This window comes from Scyliorhinus torazame, chromosome 4 (genome assembly GCF_047496885.1).
Source record: "Scyliorhinus torazame isolate Kashiwa2021f chromosome 4, sScyTor2.1, whole genome shotgun sequence".
Taxonomy (NCBI): Eukaryota; Metazoa; Chordata; class Chondrichthyes; order Carcharhiniformes; family Scyliorhinidae; genus Scyliorhinus; species Scyliorhinus torazame.
In genome coordinates this window covers 304,408,468-304,435,967 of record NC_092710.1, presented here as the reverse complement: position 1 = coordinate 304,435,967, position 27,500 = coordinate 304,408,468, and the positions used below count along the sequence as shown (strand labels likewise).

The window sequence follows — 27,500 nt, the reverse complement described above, 5'->3', positions numbered from 1 at the left end:
GGAATACCAGGTGCAGTAGGCTTTTGCGGCCAGCAGTGACTGCTCACGCCAAGCACTCTCCACACCAGAGGCAGGCCAACCTTTTGCTGCTCTCTGCGTCCTCGCCATTCCTCCCAACACTTGCCTGCGGGCTCAACTCAGGCAGGCGGCTTGGTCGGGCCATTCAGCTGCTGCAGCTTTGCCGGGCCTTTGCAACGCAGCACGGTTGTGTGCCTTGGCGTGCTGCACTTTGATGGGCACGCCAGCTGGCCCGTGTGGCCGCAAGCCAGTGTGTCGGCAGGACGTTCTCTCTCCTAGCCTGAAGGCGCCGCATGAATGCAAGTTGTGGCATTGGGGCTGGTGTGGAAAGCGAAGGAAGAGAGAGCTGGCTTGCATTGCCTGCCTGACCCTTGTGCTGGCTGTGCTGAGAGAAGTGCGCAGCATTGCAATGTGGAAAGGCAGCAGCGTGCAGGCGGCAGGCTGGTGTGAGGTAGGCGGGGCTTGCAGTTTTCCTTGAGGAGGTGGAGAAGAAAAAAGAGAGCTCGGTGGGGATGGCATGAAGGGGAGCGAGTATCAGGCATATAGGCTAGAATTAGCAGGAGAAGGAGAGAAAGAGGAGGAGAAGTAGAAGTAGAAGTAGAAAAAGAGAGAGAAAAAATTGAAAACAACCGGAAAGAAGAAGTGGCGAGGGTGCTAGGGTGGCCAGCTTGAATAGGCGAGAAGACGGTGCTGCAGATGCCTCCGGCCATACTAGTCTGAAAACGCCCGATCTCGTCTGATCTCGGAAGCTAAGCAGACTCAGGCCTGGTTAGTACTTGGATGGGAGACCGCCTGGGAATACCAGGTGCAGTAGGCTTTTGCGGCCAGCAGAGACTGCTCACGCCAAGCACTATCCACACCAGAGGCAGGCCAACCTTTTGCTGCTCTCTGCGTCCTCGCCATTCCTCCCAACACTTGCCTGCGGGCTCAACTCAGGCAGGCGGCTTGGTCGGGCCATTCAGCTGCTGCAGCTTTGCCGGGCCTTTGCAACGCAGCACGGTTGGGTGCCTTGGCGTGCTGCACTTTGATGGGCCCGCCAGCTGGCCCGTGTGGCCGCAAGCCAGTGTGTCGGCAGGACGTTCTCTCTCCTAGCCTGAAGGCGCCGCATGAATGCAAGTTGTGGCATTGGGGCTGGTGTGGAAAGCGAAGGAAAAGAGAGCTGGCTTGCATTGCCTGCCTGACCCTTGTGCTGGCTGTGCTGAGAGAAGTGCGCAGCGTTGCAATGTGGAAAGGCAGCAGCGTGCAGGCGGCAGGCTGGTGTGAGGTGGGCGGGGCTTGCAGTTTTCCTTGGGGAGGTGGAGAAGAAAAAAGAGAGCTAGGTGGGGACGGCATGAAGGGGAGCGAGTATCAGGCATATAGGCTAGAATTAGCAGGAGAAGGAGAGAAAGAGGAGGAGAAGTAGAAGTAGAAGTAGAAAAAGAGAGAGAGAAAATTGAAAACAACCGGAAAGAAGAAGTGGCGAGGGTGCTAGGGTGGCCAACTTGAATAGGCGAGAAGACGGTGCTGCAGATGCCTACGGCCATACTAGTCTGAAAACGCCCGATCTCGTCTGATCTCGGAAGCTAAGCAGACTCAGGCCTGGTTAGTACTTGGATGGGAGACCGCCTGGGAATACCAGGTGCAGTAGGCTTTTGCGGCCAGCAGAGACTGCTCACGCCAAGCACTCTCCACACCAGAGGCAGGCCAACCTTTTGCTGCTCTCTGCGTCCTCGCCATTCCTCCCAACACTTGCCTGCGGGCTCAACTCAGGCAGGCGGCTTGGTCGGGCCATTCAGCTGCTGCAGCTTTGCCGGGCCTTTGCAACGCAGCACGGTTGGGTGCCTTGGCGTGCTGCACTTTGATGGGCCCGCCAGCTGGCCCGTGTGGCCGCAAGCCAGTGTGTCGGCAGGACGTTCTCCTAGCCTGAAGGCGCCGCATGAATGCAAGTTGTGGCATTGGGGCTGGTGTGGAAAGCGAAGGAAGAGAGAGCTGGCTTGCATTGCCTGCCTGACCCTTGTGCTGGCTGTGCTGAGAGAAGTGCGCAGCGTTGCAATGTGGAAAGGCAGCAGCGTGCAGGCGGCAGGATGGTGTGAGGTGGGCGGGGCTTGCAGTTTTCCTTGGGGAGGTGGAGAAGAAAAAAGAGAGCTAGGTGGGGACGGCATGAAGGGGAGCGAGTATCAGGCATATAGGCTAGAATTAGCAGGAGAAGGAGAGAAAGAGGAGGAGAAGTAGAAGTAGAAGTAGAAAAAGAGAGAGAAAAAATTGAAAACAACCGGAAAGAAGAAGTGGCGAGGGTGCTAGGGTGGCCAGCTTGAATAGGCGAGAAGACGGTGCTGCAGATGCCTACGGCCATACTAGTCTGAAAACGCCCGATCTCGTCTGATCTCGGAAGCTAAGCAAACTCAGGCCTGGTTAGTACTTGGATGGGAGACCGCCTGGGAATACCAGGTGCAGTAGGCTTTTGCGGCCAGCAGTGACTGCTCACGCCAAGCACTCTCCACACCAGAGGCAGGCCAACCTTTTGCTGCTCTCTGCGTCCTCGCCATTCCTCCCAACACTTGCCTGCGGGCTCAACTCAGGCAGGCGGCTTGGTCGGGCCATTCAGCTGCTGCAGCTTTGCCGGGCCTTTGCAACGCAGCACGGTTGGGTGCCTTGGCGTGCTGCACTTTGATGGGCCCGCCAGCTGGCCCGTGTGGCCGCAAGCCAGTGTGTCGGCAGGACGTTCTCTCTCCTAGCCTGAAGGCGCCGCATGAATGCAAGTTGTGGCATTGGGGCTGGTGTGGAAAGCGAAGGAAGAGAGAGCTGGCTTGCATTGCCTGCCTGACCCTTGTGCTGGCTGTGCTGAGAGAAGTGCGCAGCGTTGCAATGTGGAAAGGCAGCAGCGTGCAGGCGGCAGGCTGGTGTGAGGTGGGCGGGGCTTGCAGTTTTCCTTGGGGAGGTGGAGAAGAAAAAAGAGAGCTAGGTGGGGACGGCATGAAGGGGAGCGAGTATCAGGCATATAGGCTAGAATTAGCAGGAGAAGGAGAGAAAGAGGAGGAGAAGTAGAAGTAGAAGTAGAAAAAGAGAGAGAGAAAATTGAAAACAACCGGAAAGAAGAAGTGGCGAGGGTGCTAGGGTGGCCAACTTGAATAGGCGAGAAGACGGTGCTGCAGATGCCTACGGCCATACTAGTCTGAAAACGCCCGATCTCGTCTGATCTCGGAAGCTAAGCAGACTCAGGCCTGGTTAGTACTTGGATGGGAGACCGCCTGGGAATACCAGGTGCAGTAGGCTTTTGCGGCCAGCAGAGACTGCTCACGCCAAGCACTCTCCACACCAGAGGCAGGCCAACCTTTTGCTGCTCTCTGCGTCCTCGCCATTCCTCCCAACACTTGCCTGCGGGCTCAACTCAGGCAGGCGGCTTGGTCGGGCCATTCAGCTGCTGCAGCTTTGCCGGGCCTTTGCAACGCAGCACGGTTGGGTGCCTTGGCGTGCTGCACTTTGATGGGCCCGCCAGCTGGCCCGTGTGGCCGCAAGCCAGTGTGTCGGCAGGACGTTCTCCTAGCCTGAAGGCGCCGCATGAATGCAAGTTGTGGCATTGGGGCTGGTGTGGAAAGCGAAGGAAGAGAGAGCTGGCTTGCATTGCCTGCCTGACCCTTGTGCTGGCTGTGCTGAGAGAAGTGCGCAGCGTTGCAATGTGGAAAGGCAGCAGCGTGCAGGCGGCAGGCTGGTGTGAGGTGGGCGGGGCTTGCAGTTTTCCTTGGGGAGGTGGAGAAGAAAAAAGAGAGCTAGGTGGGGACGGCATGAAGGGGAGCGAGTATCAGGCATATAGGCTAGAATTAGCAGGAGAAGGAGAGAAAGAGGAGGAGAAGTAGAAGTAGAAGTAGAAAAAGAGAGAGAAAAAATTGAAAACAACCGGAAAGAAGAAGTGGCGAGGGTGCTAGGGTGGCCAGCTTGAATAGGCGAGAAGACGGTGCTGCAGATGCCTACGGCCATACTAGTCTGAAAACGCCCGATCTCGTCTGATCTCGGAAGCTAAGCAGACTCAGGCCTGGTTAGTACTTGGATGGGAGACCGCCTGGGAATACCAGGTGCAGTAGGCTTTTGCGGCCAGCAGTGACTGCTCACGCCAAGCACTCTCCACACCAGAGGCAGGCCAACCTTTTGCTGCTCTCTGCGTCCTCGCCATTCCTCCCAACACTTGCCTGCGGGCTCAACTCAGGCAGGCGGCTTGGTCGGGCCATTCAGCTGCTGCAGCTTTGCCGGGCCTTTGCAACGCAGCACGGTTGTGTGCCTTGGCGTGCTGCACTTTGATGGGCACGCCAGCTGGCCCGTGTGGCCGCAAGCCAGTGTGTCGGCAGGACGTTCTCTCTCCTAGCCTGAAGGCGCCGCATGAATGCAAGTTGTGGCATTGGGGCTGGTGTGGAAAGCGAAGGAAGAGAGAGCTGGCTTGCATTGCCTGCCTGACCCTTGTGCTGGCTGTGCTGAGAGAAGTGCGCAGCATTGCAATGTGGAAAGGCAGCAGCGTGCAGGCGGCAGGCTGGTGTGAGGTAGGCGGGGCTTGCAGTTTTCCTTGAGGAGGTGGAGAAGAAAAAAGAGAGCTCGGTGGGGATGGCATGAAGGGGAGCGAGTATCAGGCATATAGGCTAGAATTAGCAGGAGAAGGAGAGAAAGAGGAGGAGAAGTAGAAGTAGAAGTAGAAAAAGAGAGAGAAAAAATTGAAAACAACCGGAAAGAAGAAGTGGCGAGGGTGCTAGGGTGGCCAGCTTGAATAGGCGAGAAGACGGTGCTGCAGATGCCTCCGGCCATACTAGTCTGAAAACGCCCGATCTCGTCTGATCTCGGAAGCTAAGCAGACTCAGGCCTGGTTAGTACTTGGATGGGAGACCGCCTGGGAATACCAGGTGCAGTAGGCTTTTGCGGCCAGCAGAGACTGCTCACGCCAAGCACTCTCCACACCAGAGGCAGGCCAACCTTTTGCTGCTCTCTGCGTCCTCGCCATTCCTCCCAACACTTGCCTGCGGGCTCAACTCAGGCAGGCGGCTTGGTCGGGCCATTCAGCTGCTGCAGCTTTGCCGGGCCTTTGCAACGCAGCACGGTTGGGTGCCTTGGCGTGCTGCACTTTGATGGGCCCGCCAGCTGGCCCGTGTGGCCGCAAGCCAGTGTGTCGGCAGGACGTTCTCTCTCCTAGCCTGAAGGCGCCGCATGAATGCAAGTTGTGGCATTGGGGCTGGTGTGGAAAGCGAAGGAAAAGAGAGCTGGCTTGCATTGCCTGCCTGACCCTTGTGCTGGCTGTGCTGAGAGAAGTGCGCAGCGTTGCAATGTGGAAAGGCAGCAGCGTGCAGGCGGCAGGCTGGTGTGAGGTGGGCGGGGCTTGCAGTTTTCCTTGGGGAGGTGGAGAAGAAAAAAGAGAGCTAGGTGGGGACGGCATGAAGGGGAGCGAGTATCAGGCATATAGGCTAGAATTAGCAGGAGAAGGAGAGAAAGAGGAGGAGAAGTAGAAGTAGAAGTAGAAAAAGAGAGAGAGAAAATTGAAAACAACCGGAAAGAAGAAGTGGCGAGGGTGCTAGGGTGGCCAACTTGAATAGGCGAGAAGACGGTGCTGCAGATGCCTACGGCCATACTAGTCTGAAAACGCCCGATCTCGTCTGATCTCGGAAGCTAAGCAGACTCAGGCCTGGTTAGTACTTGGATGGGAGACCGCCTGGGAATACCAGGTGCAGTAGGCTTTTGCGGCCAGCAGAGACTGCTCACGCCAAGCACTCTCCACACCAGAGGCAGGCCAACCTTTTGCTGCTCTCTGCGTCCTCGCCATTCCTCCCAACACTTGCCTGCGGGCTCAACTCAGGCAGGCGGCTTGGTCGGGCCATTCAGCTGCTGCAGCTTTGCCGGGCCTTTGCAACGCAGCACGGTTGGGTGCCTTGGCGTGCTGCACTTTGATGGGCCCGCCAGCTGGCCCGTGTGGCCGCAAGCCAGTGTGTCGGCAGGACGTTCTCCTAGCCTGAAGGCGCCGCATGAATGCAAGTTGTGGCATTGGGGCTGGTGTGGAAAGCGAAGGAAGAGAGAGCTGGCTTGCATTGCCTGCCTGACCCTTGTGCTGGCTGTGCTGAGAGAAGTGCGCAGCGTTGCAATGTGGAAAGGCAGCAGCGTGCAGGCGGCAGGATGGTGTGAGGTGGGCGGGGCTTGCAGTTTTCCTTGGGGAGGTGGAGAAGAAAAAAGAGAGCTAGGTGGGGACGGCATGAAGGGGAGCGAGTATCAGGCATATAGGCTAGAATTAGCAGGAGAAGGAGAGAAAGAGGAGGAGAAGTAGAAGTAGAAGTAGAAAAAGAGAGAGAAAAAATTGAAAACAACCGGAAAGAAGAAGTGGCGAGGGTGCTAGGGTGGCCAGCTTGAATAGGCGAGAAGACGGTGCTGCAGATGCCTACGGCCATACTAGTCTGAAAACGCCCGATCTCGTCTGATCTCGGAAGCTAAGCAAACTCAGGCCTGGTTAGTACTTGGATGGGAGACCGCCTGGGAATACCAGGTGCAGTAGGCTTTTGCGGCCAGCAGTGACTGCTCACGCCAAGCACTCTCCACACCAGAGGCAGGCCAACCTTTTGCTGCTCTCTGCGTCCTCACCATTCCTCCCAACACTTGCCTGCGGGCTCAACTCAGGCAGGCGGCTTGGTCGGGCCATTCAGCTGCTGCAGCTTTGCCGGGCCTTTGCAACGCAGCACGGTTGGGTGCCTTGGCGTGCTGCACTTTGATGGGCCCGCCAGCTGGCCCGTGTGGCCGCAAGCCAGTGTGTCGGCAGGACGTTCTCTCTCCTAGCCTGAAGGCGCCGCATGAATGCAAGTTGTGGCATTGGGGCTGGTGTGGAAAGCGAAGGAAGAGAGAGCTGGCTTGCATTGCCTGCCTGACCCTTGTGCTGGCTGTGCTGAGAGAAGTGCGCAGCGTTGCAATGTGGAAAGGCAGCAGCGTGCAGGCGGCAGGCTGGTGTGAGGTGGGCGGGGCTTGCAGTTTTCCTTGGGGAGGTGGAGAAGAAAAAAGAGAGCTAGGTGGGGACGGCATGAAGGGGAGCGAGTATCAGGCATATAGGCTAGAATTAGCAGGAGAAGGAGAGAAAGAGGAGGAGAAGTAGAAGTAGAAGTAGAAAAAGAGAGAGAGAAAATTGAAAACAACCGGAAAGAAGAAGTGGCGAGGGTGCTAGGGTGGCCAACTTGAATAGGCGAGAAGACGGTGCTGCAGATGCCTACGGCCATACTAGTCTGAAAACGCCCGATCTCGTCTGATCTCGGAAGCTAAGCAGACTCAGGCCTGGTTAGTACTTGGATGGGAGACCGCCTGGGAATACCAGGTGCAGTAGGCTTTTGCGGCCAGCAGAGACTGCTCACGCCAAGCACTCTCCACACCAGAGGCAGGCCAACCTTTTGCTGCTCTCTGCGTCCTCGCCATTCCTCCCAACACTTGCCTGCGGGCTCAACTCAGGCAGGCGGCTTGGTCGGGCCATTCAGCTGCTGCAGCTTTGCCGGGCCTTTGCAACGCAGCACGGTTGGGTGCCTTGGCGTGCTGCACTTTGATGGGCCCGCCAGCTGGCCCGTGTGGCCGCAAGCCAGTGTGTCGGCAGGACGTTCTCCTAGCCTGAAGGCGCCGCATGAATGCAAGTTGTGGCATTGGGGCTGGTGTGGAAAGCGAAGGAAGAGAGAGCTGGCTTGCATTGCCTGCCTGACCCTTGTGCTGGCTGTGCTGAGAGAAGTGCGCAGCGTTGCAATGTGGAAAGGCAGCAGCGTGCAGGCGGCAGGCTGGTGTGAGGTGGGCGGGGCTTGCAGTTTTCCTTGGGGAGGTGGAGAAGAAAAAAGAGAGCTAGGTGGGGACGGCATGAAGGGGAGCGAGTATCAGGCATATAGGCTAGAATTAGCAGGAGAAGGAGAGAAAGAGGAGGAGAAGTAGAAGTAGAAGTAGAAAAAGAGAGAGAAAAAATTGAAAACAACCGGAAAGAAGAAGTGGCGAGGGTGCTAGGGTGGCCAGCTTGAATAGGCGAGAAGACGGTGCTGCAGATGCCTACGGCCATACTAGTCTGAAAACGCCCGATCTCGTCTGATCTCGGAAGCTAAGCAGACTCAGGCCTGGTTAGTACTTGGATGGGAGACCGCCTGGGAATACCAGGTGCAGTAGGCTTTTGCGGCCAGCAGTGACTGCTCACGCCAAGCACTCTCCACACCAGAGGCAGGCCAACCTTTTGCTGCTCTCTGCGTCCTCGCCATTCCTCCCAACACTTGCCTGCGGGCTCAACTCAGGCAGGCGGCTTGGTCGGGCCATTCAGCTGCTGCAGCTTTGCCGGGCCTTTGCAACGCAGCACGGTTGTGTGCCTTGGCGTGCTGCACTTTGATGGGCACGCCAGCTGGCCCGTGTGGCCGCAAGCCAGTGTGTCGGCAGGACGTTCTCTCTCCTAGCCTGAAGGCGCCGCATGAATGCAAGTTGTGGCATTGGGGCTGGTGTGGAAAGCGAAGGAAGAGAGAGCTGGCTTGCATTGCCTGCCTGACCCTTGTGCTGGCTGTGCTGAGAGAAGTGCGCAGCATTGCAATGTGGAAAGGCAGCAGCGTGCAGGCGGCAGGCTGGTGTGAGGTAGGCGGGGCTTGCAGTTTTCCTTGAGGAGGTGGAGAAGAAAAAAGAGAGCTCGGTGGGGATGGCATGAAGGGGAGCGAGTATCAGGCATATAGGCTAGAATTAGCAGGAGAAGGAGAGAAAGAGGAGGAGAAGTAGAAGTAGAAGTAGAAAAAGAGAGAGAAAAAATTGAAAACAACCGGAAAGAAGAAGTGGCGAGGGTGCTAGGGTGGCCAGCTTGAATAGGCGAGAAGACGGTGCTGCAGATGCCTCCGGCCATACTAGTCTGAAAACGCCCGATCTCGTCTGATCTCGGAAGCTAAGCAGACTCAGGCCTGGTTAGTACTTGGATGGGAGACCGCCTGGGAATACCAGGTGCAGTAGGCTTTTGCGGCCAGCAGAGACTGCTCACGCCAAGCACTCTCCACACCAGAGGCAGGCCAACCTTTTGCTGCTCTCTGCGTCCTCGCCATTCCTCCCAACACTTGCCTGCGGGCTCAACTCAGGCAGGCGGCTTGGTCGGGCCATTCAGCTGCTGCAGCTTTGCCGGGCCTTTGCAACGCAGCACGGTTGGGTGCCTTGGCGTGCTGCACTTTGATGGGCCCGCCAGCTGGCCCGTGTGGCCGCAAGCCAGTGTGTCGGCAGGACGTTCTCTCTCCTAGCCTGAAGGCGCCGCATGAATGCAAGTTGTGGCATTGGGGCTGGTGTGGAAAGCGAAGGAAAAGAGAGCTGGCTTGCATTGCCTGCCTGACCCTTGTGCTGGCTGTGCTGAGAGAAGTGCGCAGCGTTGCAATGTGGAAAGGCAGCAGCGTGCAGGCGGCAGGCTGGTGTGAGGTGGGCGGGGCTTGCAGTTTTCCTTGGGGAGGTGGAGAAGAAAAAAGAGAGCTAGGTGGGGACGGCATGAAGGGGAGCGAGTATCAGGCATATAGGCTAGAATTAGCAGGAGAAGGAGAGAAAGAGGAGGAGAAGTAGAAGTAGAAGTAGAAAAAGAGAGAGAGAAAATTGAAAACAACCGGAAAGAAGAAGTGGCGAGGGTGCTAGGGTGGCCAACTTGAATAGGCGAGAAGACGGTGCTGCAGATGCCTACGGCCATACTAGTCTGAAAACGCCCGATCTCGTCTGATCTCGGAAGCTAAGCAGACTCAGGCCTGGTTAGTACTTGGATGGGAGACCGCCTGGGAATACCAGGTGCAGTAGGCTTTTGCGGCCAGCAGAGACTGCTCACGCCAAGCACTCTCCACACCAGAGGCAGGCCAACCTTTTGCTGCTCTCTGCGTCCTCGCCATTCCTCCCAACACTTGCCTGCGGGCTCAACTCAGGCAGGCGGCTTGGTCGGGCCATTCAGCTGCTGCAGCTTTGCCGGGCCTTTGCAACGCAGCACGGTTGGGTGCCTTGGCGTGCTGCACTTTGATGGGCCCGCCAGCTGGCCCGTGTGGCCGCAAGCCAGTGTGTCGGCAGGACGTTCTCCTAGCCTGAAGGCGCCGCATGAATGCAAGTTGTGGCATTGGGGCTGGTGTGGAAAGCGAAGGAAGAGAGAGCTGGCTTGCATTGCCTGCCTGACCCTTGTGCTGGCTGTGCTGAGAGAAGTGCGCAGCGTTGCAATGTGGAAAGGCAGCAGCGTGCAGGCGGCAGGATGGTGTGAGGTGGGCGGGGCTTGCAGTTTTCCTTGGGGAGGTGGAGAAGAAAAAAGAGAGCTAGGTGGGGACGGCATGAAGGGGAGCGAGTATCAGGCATATAGGCTAGAATTAGCAGGAGAAGGAGAGAAAGAGGAGGAGAAGTAGAAGTAGAAGTAGAAAAAGAGAGAGAAAAAATTGAAAACAACCGGAAAGAAGAAGTGGCGAGGGTGCTAGGGTGGCCAGCTTGAATAGGCGAGAAGACGGTGCTGCAGATGCCTACGGCCATACTAGTCTGAAAACGCCCGATCTCGTCTGATCTCGGAAGCTAAGCAAACTCAGGCCTGGTTAGTACTTGGATGGGAGACCGCCTGGGAATACCAGGTGCAGTAGGCTTTTGCGGCCAGCAGTGACTGCTCACGCCAAGCACTCTCCACACCAGAGGCAGGCCAACCTTTTGCTGCTCTCTGCGTCCTCGCCATTCCTCCCAACACTTGCCTGCGGGCTCAACTCAGGCAGGCGGCTTGGTCGGGCCATTCAGCTGCTGCAGCTTTGCCGGGCCTTTGCAACGCAGCACGGTTGGGTGCCTTGGCGTGCTGCACTTTGATGGGCCCGCCAGCTGGCCCGTGTGGCCGCAAGCCAGTGTGTCGGCAGGACGTTCTCTCTCCTAGCCTGAAGGCGCCGCATGAATGCAAGTTGTGGCATTGGGGCTGGTGTGGAAAGCGAAGGAAGAGAGAGCTGGCTTGCATTGCCTGCCTGACCCTTGTGCTGGCTGTGCTGAGAGAAGTGCGCAGCGTTGCAATGTGGAAAGGCAGCAGCGTGCAGGCGGCAGGCTGGTGTGAGGTGGGCGGGGCTTGCAGTTTTCCTTGGGGAGGTGGAGAAGAAAAAAGAGAGCTAGGTGGGGACGGCATGAAGGGGAGCGAGTATCAGGCATATAGGCTAGAATTAGCAGGAGAAGGAGAGAAAGAGGAGGAGAAGTAGAAGTAGAAGTAGAAAAAGAGAGAGAGAAAATTGAAAACAACCGGAAAGAAGAAGTGGCGAGGGTGCTAGGGTGGCCAACTTGAATAGGCGAGAAGACGGTGCTGCAGATGCCTACGGCCATACTAGTCTGAAAACGCCCGATCTCGTCTGATCTCGGAAGCTAAGCAGACTCAGGCCTGGTTAGTACTTGGATGGGAGACCGCCTGGGAATACCAGGTGCAGTAGGCTTTTGCGGCCAGCAGAGACTGCTCACGCCAAGCACTCTCCACACCAGAGGCAGGCCAACCTTTTGCTGCTCTCTGCGTCCTCGCCATTCCTCCCAACACTTGCCTGCGGGCTCAACTCAGGCAGGCGGCTTGGTCGGGCCATTCAGCTGCTGCAGCTTTGCCGGGCCTTTGCAACGCAGCACGGTTGGGTGCCTTGGCGTGCTGCACTTTGATGGGCCCGCCAGCTGGCCCGTGTGGCCGCAAGCCAGTGTGTCGGCAGGACGTTCTCCTAGCCTGAAGGCGCCGCATGAATGCAAGTTGTGGCATTGGGGCTGGTGTGGAAAGCGAAGGAAGAGAGAGCTGGCTTGCATTGCCTGCCTGACCCTTGTGCTGGCTGTGCTGAGAGAAGTGCGCAGCGTTGCAATGTGGAAAGGCAGCAGCGTGCAGGCGGCAGGCTGGTGTGAGGTGGGCGGGGCTTGCAGTTTTCCTTGGGGAGGTGGAGAAGAAAAAAGAGAGCTAGGTGGGGACGGCATGAAGGGGAGCGAGTATCAGGCATATAGGCTAGAATTAGCAGGAGAAGGAGAGAAAGAGGAGGAGAAGTAGAAGTAGAAGTAGAAAAAGAGAGAGAAAAAATTGAAAACAACCGGAAAGAAGAAGTGGCGAGGGTGCTAGGGTGGCCAGCTTGAATAGGCGAGAAGACGGTGCTGCAGATGCCTACGGCCATACTAGTCTGAAAACGCCCGATCTCGTCTGATCTCGGAAGCTAAGCAGACTCAGGCCTGGTTAGTACTTGGATGGGAGACCGCCTGGGAATACCAGGTGCAGTAGGCTTTTGCGGCCAGCAGTGACTGCTCACGCCAAGCACTCTCCACACCAGAGGCAGGCCAACCTTTTGCTGCTCTCTGCGTCCTCGCCATTCCTCCCAACACTTGCCTGCGGGCTCAACTCAGGCAGGCGGCTTGGTCGGGCCATTCAGCTGCTGCAGCTTTGCCGGGCCTTTGCAACGCAGCACGGTTGTGTGCCTTGGCGTGCTGCACTTTGATGGGCACGCCAGCTGGCCCGTGTGGCCGCAAGCCAGTGTGTCGGCAGGACGTTCTCTCTCCTAGCCTGAAGGCGCCGCATGAATGCAAGTTGTGGCATTGGGGCTGGTGTGGAAAGCGAAGGAAGAGAGAGCTGGCTTGCATTGCCTGCCTGACCCTTGTGCTGGCTGTGCTGAGAGAAGTGCGCAGCATTGCAATGTGGAAAGGCAGCAGCGTGCAGGCGGCAGGCTGGTGTGAGGTAGGCGGGGCTTGCAGTTTTCCTTGAGGAGGTGGAGAAGAAAAAAGAGAGCTCGGTGGGGATGGCATGAAGGGGAGCGAGTATCAGGCATATAGGCTAGAATTAGCAGGAGAAGGAGAGAAAGAGGAGGAGAAGTAGAAGTAGAAGTAGAAAAAGAGAGAGAAAAAATTGAAAACAACCGGAAAGAAGAAGTGGCGAGGGTGCTAGGGTGGCCAGCTTGAATAGGCGAGAAGACGGTGCTGCAGATGCCTCCGGCCATACTAGTCTGCAAACGCCCGATCTCGTCTGATCTCGGAAGCTAAGCAGACTCAGGCCTGGTTAGTACTTGGATGGGAGACCGCCTGGGAATACCAGGTGCAGTAGGCTTTTGCGGCCAGCAGAGACTGCTCACGCCAAGCACTCTCCACACCAGAGGCAGGCCAACCTTTTGCTGCTCTCTGCGTCCTCGCCATTCCTCCCAACACTTGCCTGCGGGCTCAACTCAGGCAGGCGGCTTGGTCGGGCCATTCAGCTGCTGCAGCTTTGCCGGGCCTTTGCAACGCAGCACGGTTGGGTGCCTTGGCGTGCTGCACTTTGATGGGCCCGCCAGCTGGCCCGTGTGGCCGCAAGCCAGTGTGTCGGCAGGACGTTCTCTCTCCTAGCCTGAAGGCGCCGCATGAATGCAAGTTGTGGCATTGGGGCTGGTGTGGAAAGCGAAGGAAGAGAGAGCTGGCTTGCATTGCCTGCCTGACCCTTGTGCTGGCTGTGCTGAGAGAAGTGCGCAGCGTTGCAATGTGGAAAGGCAGCAGCGTGCAGGCGGCAGGCTGGTGTGAGGTGGGCGGGGCTTGCAGTTTTCCTTGGGGAGGTGGAGAAGAAAAAAGAGAGCTAGGTGGGGACGGCATGAAGGGGAGCGAGTATCAGGCATATAGGCTAGAATTAGCAGGAGAAGGAGAGAAAGAGGAGGAGAAGTAGAAGTAGAAGTAGAAAAAGAGAGAGAGAAAATTGAAAACAACCGGAAAGAAGAAGTGGCGAGGGTGCTAGGGTGGCCAACTTGAATAGGCGAGAAGACGGTGCTGCAGATGCCTACGGCCATACTAGTCTGAAAACGCCCGATCTCGTCTGATCTCGGAAGCTAAGCAGACTCAGGCCTGGTTAGTACTTGGATGGGAGACCGCCTGGGAATACCAGGTGCAGTAGGCTTTTGCGGCCAGCAGAGACTGCTCACGCCAAGCACTCTCCACACCAGAGGCAGGCCAACCTTTTGCTGCTCTCTGCGTCCTCGCCATTCCTCCCAACACTTGCCTGCGGGCTCAACTCAGGCAGGCGGCTTGGTCGGGCCATTCAGCTGCTGCAGCTTTGCCGGGCCTTTGCAACGCAGCACGGTTGGGTGCCTTGGCGTGCTGCACTTTGATGGGCCCGCCAGCTGGCCCGTGTGGCCGCAAGCCAGTGTGTCGGCAGGACGTTCTCCTAGCCTGAAGGCGCCGCATGAATGCAAGTTGTGGCATTGGGGCTGGTGTGGAAAGCGAAGGAAGAGAGAGCTGGCTTGCATTGCCTGCCTGACCCTTGTGCTGGCTGTGCTGAGAGAAGTGCGCAGCGTTGCAATGTGGAAAGGCAGCAGCGTGCAGGCGGCAGGCTGGTGTGAGGTGGGCGGGGCTTGCAGTTTTCCTTGGGGAGGTGGAGAAGAAAAAAGAGAGCTAGGTGGGGACGGCATGAAGGGGAGCGAGTATCAGGCATATAGGCTAGAATTAGCAGGAGAAGGAGAGAAAGAGGAGGAGAAGTAGAAGTAGAAGTAGAAAAAGAGAGAGAAAAAATTGAAAACAACCGGAAAGAAGAAGTGGCGAGGGTGCTAGGGTGGCCAGCTTGAATAGGCGAGAAGACGGTGCTGCAGATGCCTACGGCCATACTAGTCTGAAAACGCCCGATCTCGTCTGATCTCGGAAGCTAAGCAGACTCAGGTCTGGTTAGTACTTGGATGGGAGACCGCCTGGGAATACCAGGTGCAGTAGGCTTTTGCGGCCAGCAGTGACTGCTCACGCCAAGCACTCTCCACACCAGAGGCAGGCCAACCTTTTGCTGCTCTCTGCGCCCTCGCCATTCCTCCCAACACTTGCCTGCGGGCTCAACTCAGGCAGGCGGCTTGGTCGGGCCATTCAGCTGCTGCAGCTTTGCCGGGCCTTTGCAACGCAGCACGGTTGTGTGCCTTGGCGTGCTGCACTTTGATGGGCACGCCAGCTGGCCCGTGTGGCCGCAAGCCAGTGTGTCGGCAGGACGTTCTCTCTCCTAGCCTGAAGGCGCCGCATGAATGCAACTTGTGGCATTGGGGCTGGTGTGGAAAGCGAAGGAAGAGAGAGCTGGCTTGCATTGCCTGCCTGACCCTTGTGCTGGCTGTGCTGAGAGAAGTGCGCAGCATTGCAATGTGGAAAGGCAGCAGCGTGCAGGCGGCAGGCTGGTGTGAGGTAGGCGGGGCTTGCAGTTTTCCTTGAGGAGGTGGAGAAGAAAAAAGAGAGCTCGGTGGGGATGGCATGAAGGGGAGCGAGTATCAGGCATATAGGCTAGAATTAGCAGGAGAAGGAGAGAAAGAGGAGGAGAAGTAGAAGTAGAAGTAGAAAAAGAGAGAGAGAAAATTGAAAACAACCGGAAAGAAGAAGTGGCGAGGGTGCTAGGGTGGCCAACTTGAATAGGCGAGAAGACGGTGCTGCAGATGCCTACGGCCATACTAGTCTGAAAACGCCTGATCTCGTCTGATCTCGGAAGCTAAGCAGACTCAGGCCTGGTTAGTACTTGGATGGGAGACCGCCTGGGAATACCAGGTGCAGTAGGCTTTTGCGGCCAGCAGAGACTGCTCACGCCAAGCACTCTCCACACCAGAGGCAGGCCAACCTTTTGCTGCTCTCTGCGTCCTCGCCATTCCTCCCAACACTTGCCTGCGGGCTCAACTCAGGCAGGCGGCTTGGTCGGGCCATTCAGCTGCTGCAGCTTTGCCGGGCCTTTGCAACGCAGCACGGTTGGGTGCCTTGGCGTGCTGCACTTTGATGGGCCCGCCAGCTGGCCCGTGTGGCCGCAAGCCAGTGTGTCGGCAGGACGTTCTCCTAGCCTGAAGGCGCCGCATGAATGCAAGTTGTGGCATTGGGGCTGGTGTGGAAAGCGAAGGAAGAGAGAGCTGGCTTGCATTGCCTGCCTGACCCTTGTGCTGGCTGTGCTGAGAGAAGTGCGCAGCGTTGCAATGTGGAAAGGCAGCAGCGTGCAGGCGGCAGGCTGGTGTGAGGTGGGCGGGGCTTGCAGTTTTCCTTGGGGAGGTGGAGAAGAAAAAAGAGAGCTAGGTGGGGACGGCATGAAGGGGAGCGAGTATCAGGCATATAGGCTAGAATTAGCAGGAGAAGGAGAGAAAGAGGAGGAGAAGTAGAAGTAGAAGTAGAAAAAGAGAGAGAAAAAATTGAAAACAACCGGAAAGAAGAAGTGGCGAGGGTGCTAGGGTGGCCAGCTTGAATAGGCGAGAAGACGGTGCTGCAGATGCCTACGGCCATACTAGTCTGAAAACGCCCGATCTCGTCTGATCTCGGAAGCTAAGCAGACTCAGGCCTGGTTAGTACTTGGATGGGAGACCGCCTGGGAATACCAGGTGCAGTAGGCTTTTGCGGCCAGCAGTGACTGCTCACGCCAAGCACTCTCCACACCAGAGGCAGGCCAACCTTTTGCTGCTCTCTGCGTCCTCGCCATTCCTCCCAACACTTGCCTGCGGGCTCAACTCAGGCAGGCGGCTTGGTCGGGCCATTCAGCTGCTGCAGCTTTGCCGGGCCTTTGCAACGCAGCACGGTTGTGTGCCTTGGCGTGCTGCACTTTGATGGGCCCGCCAGCTGGCCCGTGTGGCCGCAAGCCAGTGTGTCGGCAGGACGTTCTCTCTCCTAGCCTGAAGGCGCCGCATGAATGCAAGTTGTGGCATTGGGGCTGGTGTGGAAAGCGAAGGAAGAGAGAGCTGGCTTGCATTGCCTGCCTGACCCTTGTGCTGGCTGTGCTGAGAGAAGTGCGCAGCATTGCAATGTGGAAAGGCAGCAGCGTGCAGGCGGCAGGCTGGTGTGAGGTAGGCGGGGCTTGCAGTTTTCCTTGAGGAGGTGGAGAAGAAAAAAGAGAGCTCGGTGGGGATGGCATGAAGGGGAGCGAGTATCAGGCATATAGGCTAGAATTAGCAGGAGAAGGAGAGAAAGAGGAGGAGAAGTAGAAGTAGAAGTAGAAAAAGAGAGAGAAAAAATTGAAAACAACCGGAAAGAAGAAGTGGCGAGGGTGCTAGGGTGGCCAGCTTGAATAGGCGAGAAGACGGTGCTGCAGATACCTCCAGCCATACTAGTCTGCAAACGCCCGATCTCGTCTGATCTCGGAAGCTAAGCAGACTCAGGCCTGGTTAGTACTTGGATGGGAGACCGCCTGGGAATACCAGGTGCAGTAGGCTTTTGCGGCCAGCAGAGACTGCTCACGCCAAGCACTCTCCACACCAGAGGCAGGCCAACCTTTTGCTGCTCTCTGCGTCCTCGCCATTCCTCCCAACACTTGCCTGCGGGCTCAACTCAGGCAGGCGGCTTGGTCGGGCCATTCAGCTGCTGCAGCTTTGCCGGGCCTTTGCAACGCAGCACGGTTGGGTGCCTTGGCGTGCTGCACTTTGATGGGCCCGCCAGCTGGCCCGTGTGGCCGCAAGCCAGTGTGTCGGCAGGACGTTCTCTCTCCTAGCCTGAAGGCGCCGCATGAATGCAAGTTGTGGCATTGGGGCTGGTGTGGAAAGCGAAGGAAGAGAGAGCTGGCTTGCATTGCCTGCCTGACCCTTGTGCTGGCTGTGCTGAGAGAAGTGCGCAGCGTTGCAATGTGGAAAGGCAGCAGCGTGCAGGCGGCAGGCTGGTGTGAGGTGGGCGGGGCTTGCAGTTTTCCTTGGGGAGGTGGAGAAGAAAAAAGAGAGCTAGGTGGGGACGGCATGAAGGGGAGCGAGTATCAGGCATATAGGCTAGAATTAGCAGGAGAAGGAGAGAAAGAGGAGGAGAAGTAGAAGTAGAAGTAGAAAAAGAGAGAGAGAAAATTGAAAACAACCGGAAAGAAGAAGTGGCGAGGGTGCTAGGGTGGCCAACTTGAATAGGCGAGAAGACGGTGCTGCAGATGCCTACGGCCATACTAGTCTGAAAACGCCCGATCTCGTCTGATCTCGGAAGCTAAGCAGACTCAGGCCTGGTTAGTACTTGGATGGGAGACCGCCTGGGATCCCCAGGTGCAGTAGGCTTTTGCGGCCAGCAGAGACTGCTCACGCCAAGCACTCTCCACACCAGAGGCAGGCCAACCTTTTGCTGCTCTCTGCGTCCTCGCCATTCCTCCCAACACTTGCCTGCGGGCTCAACTCAGGCAGGCGGCTTGGTCGGGCCATTCAGCTGCTGCAGCTTTGCCGGGCCTTTGCAACGCAGCACGGTTGGGTGCCTTGGCGTGCTGCACTTTGATGGGCCCGCCAGCTGGCCCGTGTGGCCGCAAGCCAGTGTGTCGGCAGGACGTTCTCCTAGCCTGAAGGCGCCGCATGAATGCAAGTTGTGGCATTGGGGCTGGTGTGGAAAGCGAAGGAAGAGAGAGCTGGCTTGCATTGCCTGCCTGACCCTTGTGCTGGCTGTGCTGAGAGAAGTGCGCAGCGTTGCAATGTGGAAAGGCAGCAGCGTGCAGGCGGCAGGCTGGTGTGAGGTGGGCGGGGCTTGCAGTTTTCCTTGGGGAGGTGGAGAAGAAAAAAGAGAGCTAGGTGGGGACGGCATGAAGGGGAGCGAGTATCAGGCATATAGGCTAGAATTAGCAGGAGAAGGAGAGAAAGAGGAGGAGAAGTAGAAGTAGAAGTAGAAAAAGAGAGAGAAAAAATTGAAAACAACCGGAAAGAAGAAGTGGCGAGGGTGCTAGGGTGGCCAACTTGAATAGGCGAGAAGACGGTGCTGCAGATGCCTACGGCCATACTAGTCTGAAAACGCCCGATCTCGTCTGATCTCGGAAGCTAAGCAGACTCAGGCCTGGTTAGTACTTGGATGGGAGACCGCCTGGGAATACCAGGTGCAGTAGGCTTTTGCGGCCAGCAGAGACTGCTCACGCCAAGCACTCTCCACACCAGAGGCAGGCCAACCTTTTGCTGCTCTCTGCGTCCTCGCCATTCCTCCCAACACTTGCCTGCGGGCTCAACTCAGGCAGGCGGCTTGGTCGGGCCATTCAGCTGCTGCAGCTTTGCCGGGCCTTTGCAACGCAGCACGGTTGGGTGCCTTGGCGTGCTGCACTTTGATGGGCCCGCCAGCTGGCCCGTGTGGCCGCAAGCCAGTGTGTCGGCAGGACGTTCTCCTAGCCTGAAGGCGCCGCATGAATGCAAGTTGTGGCATTGGGGCTGGTGTGGAAAGCGAAGGAAGAGAGAGCTGGCTTGCATTGCCTGCCTGACCCTTGTGCTGGCTGTGCTGAGAGAAGTGCGCAGCGTTGCAATGTGGAAAGGCAGCAGCGTGCAGGCGGCAGGCTGGTGTGAGGTGGGCGGGGCTTGCAGTTTTCCTTGGGGAGGTGGAGAAGAAAAAAGAGAGCTAGGTGGGGACGGCATGAAGGGGAGCGAGTATCAGGCATATAGGCTAGAATTAGCAGGAGAAGGAGAGAAAGAGGAGGAGAAGTAGAAGTAGAAGTAGAAAAAGAGAGAGAAAAAATTGAAAACAACCGGAAAGAAGAAGTGGCGAGGGTGCTAGGGTGGCCAGCTTGAATAGGCGAGAAGACGGTGCTGCAGATGCCTACGGCCATACTAGTCTGAAAACGCCCGATCTCGTCTGATCTCGGAAGCTAAGCAGACTCAGGCCTGGTTAGTACTTGGATGGGAGACCGCCTGGGAATACCAGGTGCAGTAGGCTTTTGCGGCCAGCAGTGACTGCTCACGCCAAGCACTCTCCACACCAGAGGCAGGCCAACCTTTTGCTGCTCTCTGCGTCCTCGCCATTCCTCCCAACACTTGCCTGCGGGCTCAACTCAGGCAGGCGGCTTGGTCGGGCCATTCAGCTGCTGCAGCTTTGCCGGGCCTTTGCAACGCAGCACGGTTGTGTGCCTTGGCGTGCTGCACTTTGATGGGCACGCCAGCTGGCCCGTGTGGCCGCAAGCCAGTGTGTCGGCAGGACGTTCTCTCTCCTAGCCTGAAGGCGCCGCATGAATGCAAGTTGTGGCATTGGGGCTGGTGTGGAAAGCGAAGGAAGAGAGAGCTGGCTTGCATTGCCTGCCTGACCCTTGTGCTGGCTGTGCTGAGAGAAGTGCGCAGCATTGCAATGTGGAAAGGCAGCAGCGTGCAGGCGGCAGGCTGGTGTGAGGTAGGCGGGGCTTGCAGTTTTCCTTGAGGAGGTGGAGAAGAAAAAAGAGAGCTCGGTGGGGATGGCATGAAGGGGAGCGAGTATCAGGCATATAGGCTAGAATTAGCAGGAGAAGGAGAGAAAGAGGAGGAGAAGTAGAAGTAGAAGTAGAAAAAGAGAGAGAAAAAATTGAAAACAACCGGAAAGAAGAAGTGGCGAGGGTGCTAGGGTGGCCAGCTTGAATAGGCGAGAAGACGGTGCTGCAGATACCTCCAGCCATACTAGTCTGCAAACGCCCGATCTCGTCTGATCTCGGAAGCTAAGCAGACTCAGGCCTGGTTAGTACTTGGATGGGAGACCGCCTGGGAATACCAGGTGCAGTAGGCTTTTGCGGCCAGCAGAGACTGCTCACGCCAAGCACTCTCCACACCAGAGGCAGGCCAACCTTTTGCTGCTCTCTGCGTCCTCGCCATTCCTCCCAACACTTGCCTGCGGGCTCAACTCAGGCAGGCGGCTTGGTCGGGCCATTCAGCTGCTGCAGCTTTGCCGGGCCTTTGCAACGCAGCACGGTTGGGTGCCTTGGCGTGCTGCACTTTGATGGGCCCGCCAGCTGGCCCGTGTGGCCGCAAGCCAGTGTGTCGGCAGGACGTTCTCTCTCCTAGCCTGAAGGCGCCGCATGAATGCAAGTTGTGGCATTGGGGCTGGTGTGGAAAGCGAAGGAAGAGAGAGCTGGCTTGCATTGCCTGCCTGACCCTTGTGCTGGCTGTGCTGAGAGAAGTGCGCAGCGTTGCAATGTGGAAAGGCAGCAGCGTGCAGGCGGCAGGCTGGTGTGAGGTGGGCGGGGCTTGCAGTTTTCCTTGGGGAGGTGGAGAAGAAAAAAGAGAGCTAGGTGGGGACGGCATGAAGGGGAGCGAGTATCAGGCATATAGGCTAGAATTAGCAGGAGAAGGAGAGAAAGAGGAGGAGAAGTAGAAGTAGAAGTAGAAAAAGAGAGAGAGAAAATTGAAAACAACCGGAAAGAAGAAGTGGCGAGGGTGCTAGGGTGGCCAACTTGAATAGGCGAGAAGACGGTGCTGCAGATGCCTACGGCCATACTAGTCTGAAAACGCCCGATCTCGTCTGATCTCGGAAGCTAAGCAGACTCAGGCCTGGTTAGTACTTGGATGGGAGACCGCCTGGGATCCCCAGGTGCAGTAGGCTTTTGCGGCCAGCAGAGACTGCTCACGCCAAGCACTCTCCACACCAGAGGCAGGCCAACCTTTTGCTGCTCTCTGCGTCCTCGCCATTCCTCCCAACACTTGCCTGCGGGCTCAACTCAGGCAGGCGGCTTGGTCGGGCCATTCAGCTGCTGCAGCTTTGCCGGGCCTTTGCAACGCAGCACGGTTGGGTGCCTTGGCGTGCTGCACTTTGATGGGCCCGCCAGCTGGCCCGTGTGGCCGCAAGCCAGTGTGTCGGCAGGACGTTCTCCTAGCCTGAAGGCGCCGCATGAATGCAAGTTGTGGCATTGGGGCTGGTGTGGAAAGCGAAGGAAGAGAGAGCTGGCTTGCATTGCCTGCCTGACCCTTGTGCTGGCTGTGCTGAGAGAAGTGCGCAGCGTTGCAATGTGGAAAGGCAGCAGCGTGCAGGCGGCAGGCTGGTGTGAGGTGGGCGGGGCTTGCAGTTTTCCTTGGGGAGGTGGAGAAGAAAAAAGAGAGCTAGGTGGGGACGGCATGAAGGGGAGCGAGTATCAGGCATATAGGCTAGAATTAGCAGGAGAAGGAGAGAAAGAGGAGGAGAAGTAGAAGTAGAAGTAGAAAAAGAGAGAGAAAAAATTGAAAACAACCGGAAAGAAGAAGTGGCGAGGGTGCTAGGGTGGCCAGCTTGAATAGGCGAGAAGACGGTGCTGCAGATGCCTACGGCCATACTAGTCTGAAAACGCCCGATCTCGTCTGATCTCGGAAGCTAAGCAGACTCAGGTCTGGTTAGTACTTGGATGGGAGACCGCCTGGGAATACCAGGTGCAGTAGGCTTTTGCGGCCAGCAGTGACTGCTCACGCCAAGCACTCTCCACACCAGAGGCAGGCCAACCTTTTGCTGCTCTCTGCGCCCTCGCCATTCCTCCCAACACTTGCCTGCGGGCTCAACTCAGGCAGGCGGCTTGGTCGGGCCATTCAGCTGCTGCAGCTTTGCCGGGCCTTTGCAACGCAGCACGGTTGTGTGCCTTGGCGTGCTGCACTTTGATGGGCACGCCAGCTGGCCCGTGTGGCCGCAAGCCAGTGTGTCGGCAGGACGTTCTCTCTCCTAGCCTGAAGGCGCCGCATGAATGCAAGTTGTGGCATTGGGGCTGGTGTGGAAAGCGAAGGAAGAGAGAGCTGGCTTGCATTGCCTGCCTGACCCTTGTGCTGGCTGTGCTGAGAGAAGTGCGCAGCATTGCAATGTGGAAAGGCAGCAGCGTGCAGGCGGCAGGCTGGTGTGAGGTAGGCGGGGCTTGCAGTTTTCCTTGAGGAGGTGGAGAAGAAAAAAGAGAGCTCGGTGGGGACGGCATGAAGGGGAGCGAGTATCAGGCATATAGGCTAGAATTAGCAGGAGAAGGAGAGAAAGAGGAGGAGAAGTAGAAGTAGAAGTAGAAAAAGAGAGAGAGAAAATTGAAAACAACCGGAAAGAAGAAGTGGCGAGGGTGCTAGGGTGGCCAACTTGAATAGGCGAGAAGACGGTGCTGCAGATGCCTACGGCCATACTAGTCTGAAAACGCCCGATCTCGTCTGATCTCGGAAGCTAAGCAGACTCAGGCCTGGTTAGTACTTGGATGGGAGACCGCCTGGGATCCCCAGGTGCAGTAGGCTTTTGCGGCCAGCAGAGACTGCTCACGCCAAGCACTCTCCACACCAGAGGCAGGCCAACCTTTTGCTGCTCTCTGCGTCCTCGCCATTCCTCCCAACACTTGCCTGCGGGCTCAACTCAGGCAGGCGGCTTGGTCGGGCCATTCAGCTGCTGCAGCTTTGCCGGGCCTTTGCAACGCAGCACGGTTGGGTGCCTTGGCGTGCTGCACTTTGATGGGCCCGCCAGCTGGCCCGTGTGGCCGCAAGCCAGTGTGTCGGCAGGACGTTCTCCTAGCCTGAAGGCGCCGCATGAATGCAAGTTGTGGCATTGGGGCTGGTGTGGAAAGCGAAGGAAGAGAGAGCTGGCTTGCATTGCCTGCCTGACCCTTGTGCTGGCTGTGCTGAGAGAAGTGCGCAGCGTTGCAATGTGGAAAGGCAGCAGCGTGCAGGCGGCAGGCTGGTGTGAGGTGGGCGGGGCTTGCAGTTTTCCTTGGGGAGGTGGAGAAGAAAAAAGAGAGCTAGGTGGGGACGGCATGAAGGGGAGCGAGTATCAGGCATATAGGCTAGAATTAGCAGGAGAAGGAGAGAAAGAGGAGGAGAAGTAGAAGTAGAAGTAGAAAAAGAGAGAGAAAAAATTGAAAACAACCGGAAAGAAGAAGTGGCGAGGGTGCTAGGGTGGCCAGCTTGAATAGGCGAGAAGACGGTGCTGCAGATGCCTACGGCCATACTAGTCTGAAAACGCCCGATCTCGGAAGCTAAGCAGACTCAGGTCTGGTTAGTACTTGGATGGGAGACCGCCTGGGAATACCAGGTGCAGTAGGCTTTTGCGGCCAGCAGTGACTGCTCACGCCAAGCACTCTCCACACCAGAGGCAGGCCAACCTTTTGCTGCTCTCTGCGCCCTCGCCATTCCTCCCAACACTTGCCTGCGGGCTCAACTCAGGCAGGCGGCTTGGTCGGGCCATTCAGCTGCTGCAGCTTTGCCGGGCCTTTGCAACGCAGCACGGTTGTGTGCCTTGGCGTGCTGCACTTTGATGGGCACGCCAGCTGGCCCGTGTGGCCGCAAGCCAGTGTGTCGGCAGGACGTTCTCTCTCCTAGCCTGAAGGCGCCGCATGAATGCAAGTTGTGGCATTGGGGCTGGTGTGGAAAGCGAAGGAAGAGAGAGCTGGCTTGCATTGCCTGCCTGACCCTTGTGCTGGCTGTGCTGAGAGAAGTGCGCAGCATTGCAATGTGGAAAGGCAGCAGCGTGCAGGCGGCAGGCTGGTGTGAGGTAGGCGGGGCTTGCAGTTTTCCTTGAGGAGGTGGAGAAGAAAAAAGAGAGCTCGGTGGGGACGGCATGAAGGGGAGCGAGTATCAGGCATATAGGCTAGAATTAGCAGGAGAAGGAGAGAAAGAGGAGGAGAAGTAGAAGTAGAAGTAGAAAAAGAGAGAGAAAAAATTGAAAACAACCGGAAAGAAGAAGTGGCGAGGGTGCTAGGGTGGCCAGCTTGAATAGGCGAGAAGACGGTGCTGCAGATGCCTACGGCCATACTAGTCTGAAAACACCCGATCTCGTCTGATCTCGGAAGCTAAGCAGACTCAGGCCTGGTTAGTACTTGGATGGGAGACCGCCTGGGAATACCAGGTGCAGTAGGCTTTTGCGGCCAGCAGAGACTGCTCACGCCAAGCACTCTCCACACCAGAGGCAGGCCAACCTTTTGCTGCTCTCTGCGTCCTCGCCATTCCTCCCAACACTTGCCTGCGGGCTCAACTCAGGCAGGCGGCTTGGTCGGGCCATTCAGCTGCTGCAGCTTTGCCGGGCCTTTGCAACGCAGCACGGTTGTGTGCCTTGGCGTGCTGCACTTTGATGGGCACGCCAGCTGGCCCGTGTGGCCGCAAGCCAGTGTGTCGGCAGGACGTTCTCTCTCCTAGCCTGAAGGCGCCGCATGAATGCAAGTTGTGGCATTGGGGCTGGTGTGGAAAGCGAAGGAAGAGAGAGCTGGCTTGCATTGCCTGCCTGACCCTTGTGCTGGCTGTGCTGAGAGAAGTGCGCAGCGTTGCAATGTGGAAAGGCAGCAGCGTGCAGGCGGCAGGCTGGTGTGAGGTGGGCGGGGCTTGCAGTTTTCCTTGGGGAGGTGGAGAAGAAAAAAGAGAGCTAGGTGGGGACGGCATGAAGGGGAGCGAGTATCAGGCATATAGGCTAGAATTAGCAGGAGAAGGAGAGAAAGAGGAGGAGAAGTAGAAGTAGAAGTAGAAAAAGAGAGAGAAAAAATTGAAAACAACCGGAAAGAAGAAGTGGCGAGGGTGCTAGGGTGGCCAACTTGAATAGGCGAGAAGACGGTGCTGCAGATGCCTACGGCCATACTAGTCTGAAAATGCCCGATCTCGTCTGATCTCGGAAGCTAAGCAGACTCAGGCCTGGTTAGTACTTGGATGGGAGACCGCCTGGGAATACCAGGTGCAGTAGGCTTTTGCGGCCAGCAGAGACTGCTCACGCCAAGCACTCTCCACACCAGAGGCAGGCCAACCTTTTGCTGCTCTCTGCGTCCTCGCCATTCCTCCCAACACTTGCCTGCGGGCTCAACTCAGGCAGGCGGCTTGGTCGGGCCATTCAGCTGCTGCAGCTTTGCCGGGCCTTTGCAACGCAGCACGTTTGGGTGCCTTGGCGTGCTGCACTTTGATGGGCCCGCCAGCTGGCCCGTGTGGCCGCAAGCCAGTGTGTCGGCAGGACGTTCTCTCTCCTAGCCTGAAGGCGCCGCATGAATGCAAGTTGTGGCATTGGGGCTGGTGTGGAAAGCGAAGGAAGAGAGAGCTGGCTTGCATTGCCTGCCTGACCCTTGTGCTGGCTGTGCTGAGAGAAGTGCGCAGCGTTGCAATGTGGAAAGGCAGCAGCGTGCAGGCGGCAGGCTGGTGTGAGGTAGGCGGGGCTTGCAGTTTTCCTTGAGGAGGTGGAGAAGAAAAAAGAGAGCTCGGTGGGGATGGCATGAAGGGGAGCGAGTATCAGGCATATAGGCTAGAATTAGCAGGAGAAGGAGAGAAAGAGGAGGAGAAGTAGAAGTAGAAGTAGAAAAAGAGAGAGAAAAAATTGAAAACAACCGGAAAGAAGAAGTGGCGAGGGTGCTAGGGTGGCCAGCTTGAATAGGCGAGAAGACGGTGCTGCAGATGCCTACGGCCATACTAGTCTGAAAACGCCCGATCTCGTCTGATCTCGGAAGCTAAGCAGACTCAGGCCTGGTTAGTACTTGGATGGGAGACCGCCTGGGAATACCAGGTGCAGTAGGCTTTTGCGGCCAGCAGTGACTGCTCACGCCAAGCACTGTCCACACCAGAGGCAGGCCAACCTTTTGCTGCTCTCTGCGTCCTCGCCATTCCTCCCAACACTTGCCTGCGGGCTCAACTCAGGCAGGCGGCTTGGTCGGGCCATTCAGCTGCTGCAGCTTTGCCGGGCCTTTGCAACGCAGCACGGTTGTGTGCCTTGGCGTGCTGCACTTTGATGGGCACGCCAGCTGGCCCGTGTGGCCGCAAGCCAGTGTGTCGGCAGGACGTTCTCTCTCCTAGCCTGAAGGCGCCGCATGAATGCAAGTTGTGGCATTGGGGCTGGTGTGGAAAGCGAAGGAAGAGAGAGCTGGCTTGCATTGCCTGCCTGACCCTTGTGCTGGCTGTGCTGAGAGAAGTGCGCAGCGTTGCAATGTGGAAAGGCAGCAGCGTGCAGGCGGCAGGCTGGTGTGAGGTGGGCGGGGCTTGCAGTTTTCCTTGGGGAGGTGGAGAAGAAAAAAGAGAGCTAGGTGGGGACGGCATGAAGGGGAGCGAGTATCAGGCATATAGGCTAGAATTAGCAGGAGAAGGAGAGAAAGAGGAGGAGAAGTAGAAGTAGAAGTAGAAAAAGAGAGAGAAAAAATTGAAAACAACCGGAAAGAAGAAGTGGCGAGGGTGCTAGGGTGGCCAACTTGAATACGCGAGAAGACGGTGCTGCAGATGCCTACGGCCATACTAGTCTGAAAACGCCCGATCTCGTCTGATCTCGGAAGCTAAGCAGACTCAGGCCTGGTTAGTACTTGGATGGGAGACCGCCTGGGAATACCAGGTGCAGTAGGCTTTTGCGGCCAGCAGAGACTGCTCACGCCAAGCACTCTCCACACCAGAGGCAGGCCAACCTTTTGCTGCTCTCTGCGTCCTCGCCATTCCTCCCAACACTTGCCTGCGGGCTCAACTCAGGCAGGCGGCTTGGTCGGGCCATTCAGCTGCTGCAGCTTTGCCGGGCCTTTGCAACGCAGCACGGTTGGGTGCCTTGGCGTGCTGCACTTTGATGGGCCCGCCAGCTGGCCCGTGTGGCCGCAAGCCAGTGTGTCGGCAGGACGTTCTCCTAGCCTGAAGGCGCCGCATGAATGCAAGTTGTGGCATTGGGGCTGGTGTGGAAAGCGAAGGAAGAGAGAGCTGGCTTGCATTGCCTGCCTGACCCTTGTGCTGGCTGTGCTGAGAGAAGTGCGCAGCGTTGCAATGTGGAAAGGCAGCAGCGTGCAGGCGGCAGGCTGGTGTGAGGTAGGCGGGGCTTGCAGTTTTCCTTGAGGAGGTGGAGAAGAAAAAAGAGAGCTCGGTGGGGATGGCATGAAGGGGAGCGAGTATCAGGCATATAGGCTAGAATTAGCAGGAGAAGGAGAGAAAGAGGAGGAGAAGTCGAAGTAGAAGTAGAAAAAGAGAGAGAAAAAATTGAAAACAACCGGAAAGAAGAAGTGGCGAGGGTGCTAGGGTGGCCAGCTTGAATAGGCGAGAAGACGGTGCTGCAGATGCCTACGGCCATACTAG

At 57.3% G+C, this 27,500-nt stretch overlaps 34 non-coding genes and 1 pseudogene across 34 annotated transcripts in view; all 35 read left to right on the top strand.

The window, feature by feature from the left end:
- The window catches only part of LOC140412090 (5S ribosomal RNA), a 119-nt gene extending 97 nt beyond the window's left edge, over positions 1 to 22 (top strand). Inside the window, exon 1 of the ribosomal RNA XR_011941296.1 lies at positions 1 to 22. This exon is cut by the window's left edge and continues 97 nt beyond it. This is a non-coding gene — a ribosomal RNA (5S ribosomal RNA).
- A 694-nt stretch (positions 23 to 716) lies between these two features.
- LOC140414508 (5S ribosomal RNA) lies at positions 717 to 835 on the top strand. The gene has a single exon (XR_011943643.1). It is a non-coding gene; the product is annotated as a 5S ribosomal RNA (ribosomal RNA).
- Positions 836 to 1,529: 694 nt separating this feature from the next.
- On the top strand, positions 1,530 to 1,648 carry LOC140412089 (5S ribosomal RNA). The gene has a single exon (XR_011941295.1). It is a non-coding gene; the product is annotated as a 5S ribosomal RNA (ribosomal RNA).
- Positions 1,649 to 2,338: 690 nt separating this feature from the next.
- Positions 2,339 to 2,457, top strand: LOC140413974 (5S ribosomal RNA). The gene has a single exon (XR_011943122.1). It is a non-coding gene; the product is annotated as a 5S ribosomal RNA (ribosomal RNA).
- Positions 2,458 to 3,151: 694 nt separating this feature from the next.
- Positions 3,152 to 3,270, top strand: LOC140412088 (5S ribosomal RNA). Its single transcript, XR_011941294.1, has one exon. It is a non-coding gene; the product is annotated as a 5S ribosomal RNA (ribosomal RNA).
- A 690-nt stretch (positions 3,271 to 3,960) lies between these two features.
- Positions 3,961 to 4,079, top strand: LOC140412087 (5S ribosomal RNA). Its single transcript, XR_011941293.1, has one exon. It is a non-coding gene; the product is annotated as a 5S ribosomal RNA (ribosomal RNA).
- Positions 4,080 to 4,773: 694 nt separating this feature from the next.
- On the top strand, positions 4,774 to 4,892 carry LOC140414507 (5S ribosomal RNA). Its single transcript, XR_011943642.1, has one exon. It is a non-coding gene; the product is annotated as a 5S ribosomal RNA (ribosomal RNA).
- Positions 4,893 to 5,586: 694 nt separating this feature from the next.
- On the top strand, positions 5,587 to 5,705 carry LOC140412086 (5S ribosomal RNA). Its single transcript, XR_011941292.1, has one exon. It is a non-coding gene; the product is annotated as a 5S ribosomal RNA (ribosomal RNA).
- Positions 5,706 to 6,395: 690 nt separating this feature from the next.
- On the top strand, positions 6,396 to 6,514 carry LOC140413972 (5S ribosomal RNA). Its single transcript, XR_011943120.1, has one exon. It is a non-coding gene; the product is annotated as a 5S ribosomal RNA (ribosomal RNA).
- Positions 6,515 to 7,208: 694 nt separating this feature from the next.
- Positions 7,209 to 7,327, top strand: LOC140412084 (5S ribosomal RNA). Its single transcript, XR_011941290.1, has one exon. It is a non-coding gene; the product is annotated as a 5S ribosomal RNA (ribosomal RNA).
- Positions 7,328 to 8,017: 690 nt separating this feature from the next.
- Positions 8,018 to 8,136, top strand: LOC140412083 (5S ribosomal RNA). Its single transcript, XR_011941289.1, has one exon. It is a non-coding gene; the product is annotated as a 5S ribosomal RNA (ribosomal RNA).
- Positions 8,137 to 8,830: 694 nt separating this feature from the next.
- Positions 8,831 to 8,949, top strand: LOC140414505 (5S ribosomal RNA). The gene has a single exon (XR_011943640.1). It is a non-coding gene; the product is annotated as a 5S ribosomal RNA (ribosomal RNA).
- A 694-nt stretch (positions 8,950 to 9,643) lies between these two features.
- Positions 9,644 to 9,762, top strand: LOC140412082 (5S ribosomal RNA). The gene has a single exon (XR_011941288.1). It is a non-coding gene; the product is annotated as a 5S ribosomal RNA (ribosomal RNA).
- A 690-nt stretch (positions 9,763 to 10,452) lies between these two features.
- On the top strand, positions 10,453 to 10,571 carry LOC140413971 (5S ribosomal RNA). The gene has a single exon (XR_011943119.1). It is a non-coding gene; the product is annotated as a 5S ribosomal RNA (ribosomal RNA).
- A 694-nt stretch (positions 10,572 to 11,265) lies between these two features.
- Positions 11,266 to 11,384, top strand: LOC140412081 (5S ribosomal RNA). The gene has a single exon (XR_011941287.1). It is a non-coding gene; the product is annotated as a 5S ribosomal RNA (ribosomal RNA).
- A 690-nt stretch (positions 11,385 to 12,074) lies between these two features.
- LOC140412080 (5S ribosomal RNA) lies at positions 12,075 to 12,193 on the top strand. The gene has a single exon (XR_011941286.1). It is a non-coding gene; the product is annotated as a 5S ribosomal RNA (ribosomal RNA).
- A 694-nt stretch (positions 12,194 to 12,887) lies between these two features.
- On the top strand, positions 12,888 to 13,006 carry LOC140414909 (5S ribosomal RNA). The gene has a single exon (XR_011944035.1). It is a non-coding gene; the product is annotated as a 5S ribosomal RNA (ribosomal RNA).
- Positions 13,007 to 13,700: 694 nt separating this feature from the next.
- LOC140412078 (5S ribosomal RNA) lies at positions 13,701 to 13,819 on the top strand. The gene has a single exon (XR_011941284.1). It is a non-coding gene; the product is annotated as a 5S ribosomal RNA (ribosomal RNA).
- A 690-nt stretch (positions 13,820 to 14,509) lies between these two features.
- Positions 14,510 to 14,628, top strand: LOC140413850 (5S ribosomal RNA). The gene has a single exon (XR_011943003.1). It is a non-coding gene; the product is annotated as a 5S ribosomal RNA (ribosomal RNA).
- A 694-nt stretch (positions 14,629 to 15,322) lies between these two features.
- On the top strand, positions 15,323 to 15,441 carry LOC140413525 (5S ribosomal RNA). The gene has a single exon (XR_011942691.1). It is a non-coding gene; the product is annotated as a 5S ribosomal RNA (ribosomal RNA).
- A 690-nt stretch (positions 15,442 to 16,131) lies between these two features.
- Positions 16,132 to 16,250, top strand: LOC140412077 (5S ribosomal RNA). Its single transcript, XR_011941283.1, has one exon. It is a non-coding gene; the product is annotated as a 5S ribosomal RNA (ribosomal RNA).
- A 694-nt stretch (positions 16,251 to 16,944) lies between these two features.
- Positions 16,945 to 17,063, top strand: LOC140415318 (5S ribosomal RNA). Its single transcript, XR_011944430.1, has one exon. It is a non-coding gene; the product is annotated as a 5S ribosomal RNA (ribosomal RNA).
- Positions 17,064 to 17,757: 694 nt separating this feature from the next.
- LOC140414948 (5S ribosomal RNA) lies at positions 17,758 to 17,876 on the top strand. Its single transcript, XR_011944073.1, has one exon. It is a non-coding gene; the product is annotated as a 5S ribosomal RNA (ribosomal RNA).
- Positions 17,877 to 18,566: 690 nt separating this feature from the next.
- On the top strand, positions 18,567 to 18,685 carry LOC140412076 (5S ribosomal RNA). The gene has a single exon (XR_011941282.1). It is a non-coding gene; the product is annotated as a 5S ribosomal RNA (ribosomal RNA).
- Positions 18,686 to 19,375: 690 nt separating this feature from the next.
- On the top strand, positions 19,376 to 19,494 carry LOC140412075 (5S ribosomal RNA). Its single transcript, XR_011941281.1, has one exon. It is a non-coding gene; the product is annotated as a 5S ribosomal RNA (ribosomal RNA).
- A 694-nt stretch (positions 19,495 to 20,188) lies between these two features.
- Positions 20,189 to 20,307, top strand: LOC140415317 (5S ribosomal RNA). The gene has a single exon (XR_011944429.1). It is a non-coding gene; the product is annotated as a 5S ribosomal RNA (ribosomal RNA).
- Positions 20,308 to 21,001: 694 nt separating this feature from the next.
- LOC140414946 (5S ribosomal RNA) lies at positions 21,002 to 21,120 on the top strand. The gene has a single exon (XR_011944072.1). It is a non-coding gene; the product is annotated as a 5S ribosomal RNA (ribosomal RNA).
- A 690-nt stretch (positions 21,121 to 21,810) lies between these two features.
- On the top strand, positions 21,811 to 21,929 carry LOC140413849 (5S ribosomal RNA). Its single transcript, XR_011943002.1, has one exon. It is a non-coding gene; the product is annotated as a 5S ribosomal RNA (ribosomal RNA).
- Positions 21,930 to 22,623: 694 nt separating this feature from the next.
- LOC140414944 (5S ribosomal RNA) lies at positions 22,624 to 22,742 on the top strand. The gene has a single exon (XR_011944070.1). It is a non-coding gene; the product is annotated as a 5S ribosomal RNA (ribosomal RNA).
- Positions 22,743 to 23,432: 690 nt separating this feature from the next.
- Positions 23,433 to 23,541, top strand: LOC140415596 (5S ribosomal RNA; annotated as a pseudogene).
- Positions 23,542 to 24,235: 694 nt separating this feature from the next.
- Positions 24,236 to 24,354, top strand: LOC140412660 (5S ribosomal RNA). Its single transcript, XR_011941848.1, has one exon. It is a non-coding gene; the product is annotated as a 5S ribosomal RNA (ribosomal RNA).
- Positions 24,355 to 25,048: 694 nt separating this feature from the next.
- LOC140413426 (5S ribosomal RNA) lies at positions 25,049 to 25,167 on the top strand. Its single transcript, XR_011942594.1, has one exon. It is a non-coding gene; the product is annotated as a 5S ribosomal RNA (ribosomal RNA).
- Positions 25,168 to 25,861: 694 nt separating this feature from the next.
- On the top strand, positions 25,862 to 25,980 carry LOC140412074 (5S ribosomal RNA). The gene has a single exon (XR_011941280.1). It is a non-coding gene; the product is annotated as a 5S ribosomal RNA (ribosomal RNA).
- A 694-nt stretch (positions 25,981 to 26,674) lies between these two features.
- LOC140412073 (5S ribosomal RNA) lies at positions 26,675 to 26,793 on the top strand. The gene has a single exon (XR_011941279.1). It is a non-coding gene; the product is annotated as a 5S ribosomal RNA (ribosomal RNA).
- A 690-nt stretch (positions 26,794 to 27,483) lies between these two features.
- The window catches only part of LOC140412072 (5S ribosomal RNA), a 119-nt gene continuing 102 nt past the window's right edge, over positions 27,484 to 27,500 (top strand). Inside the window, exon 1 of the ribosomal RNA XR_011941278.1 lies at positions 27,484 to 27,500. This exon is cut by the window's right edge and continues 102 nt beyond it. This is a non-coding gene — a ribosomal RNA (5S ribosomal RNA).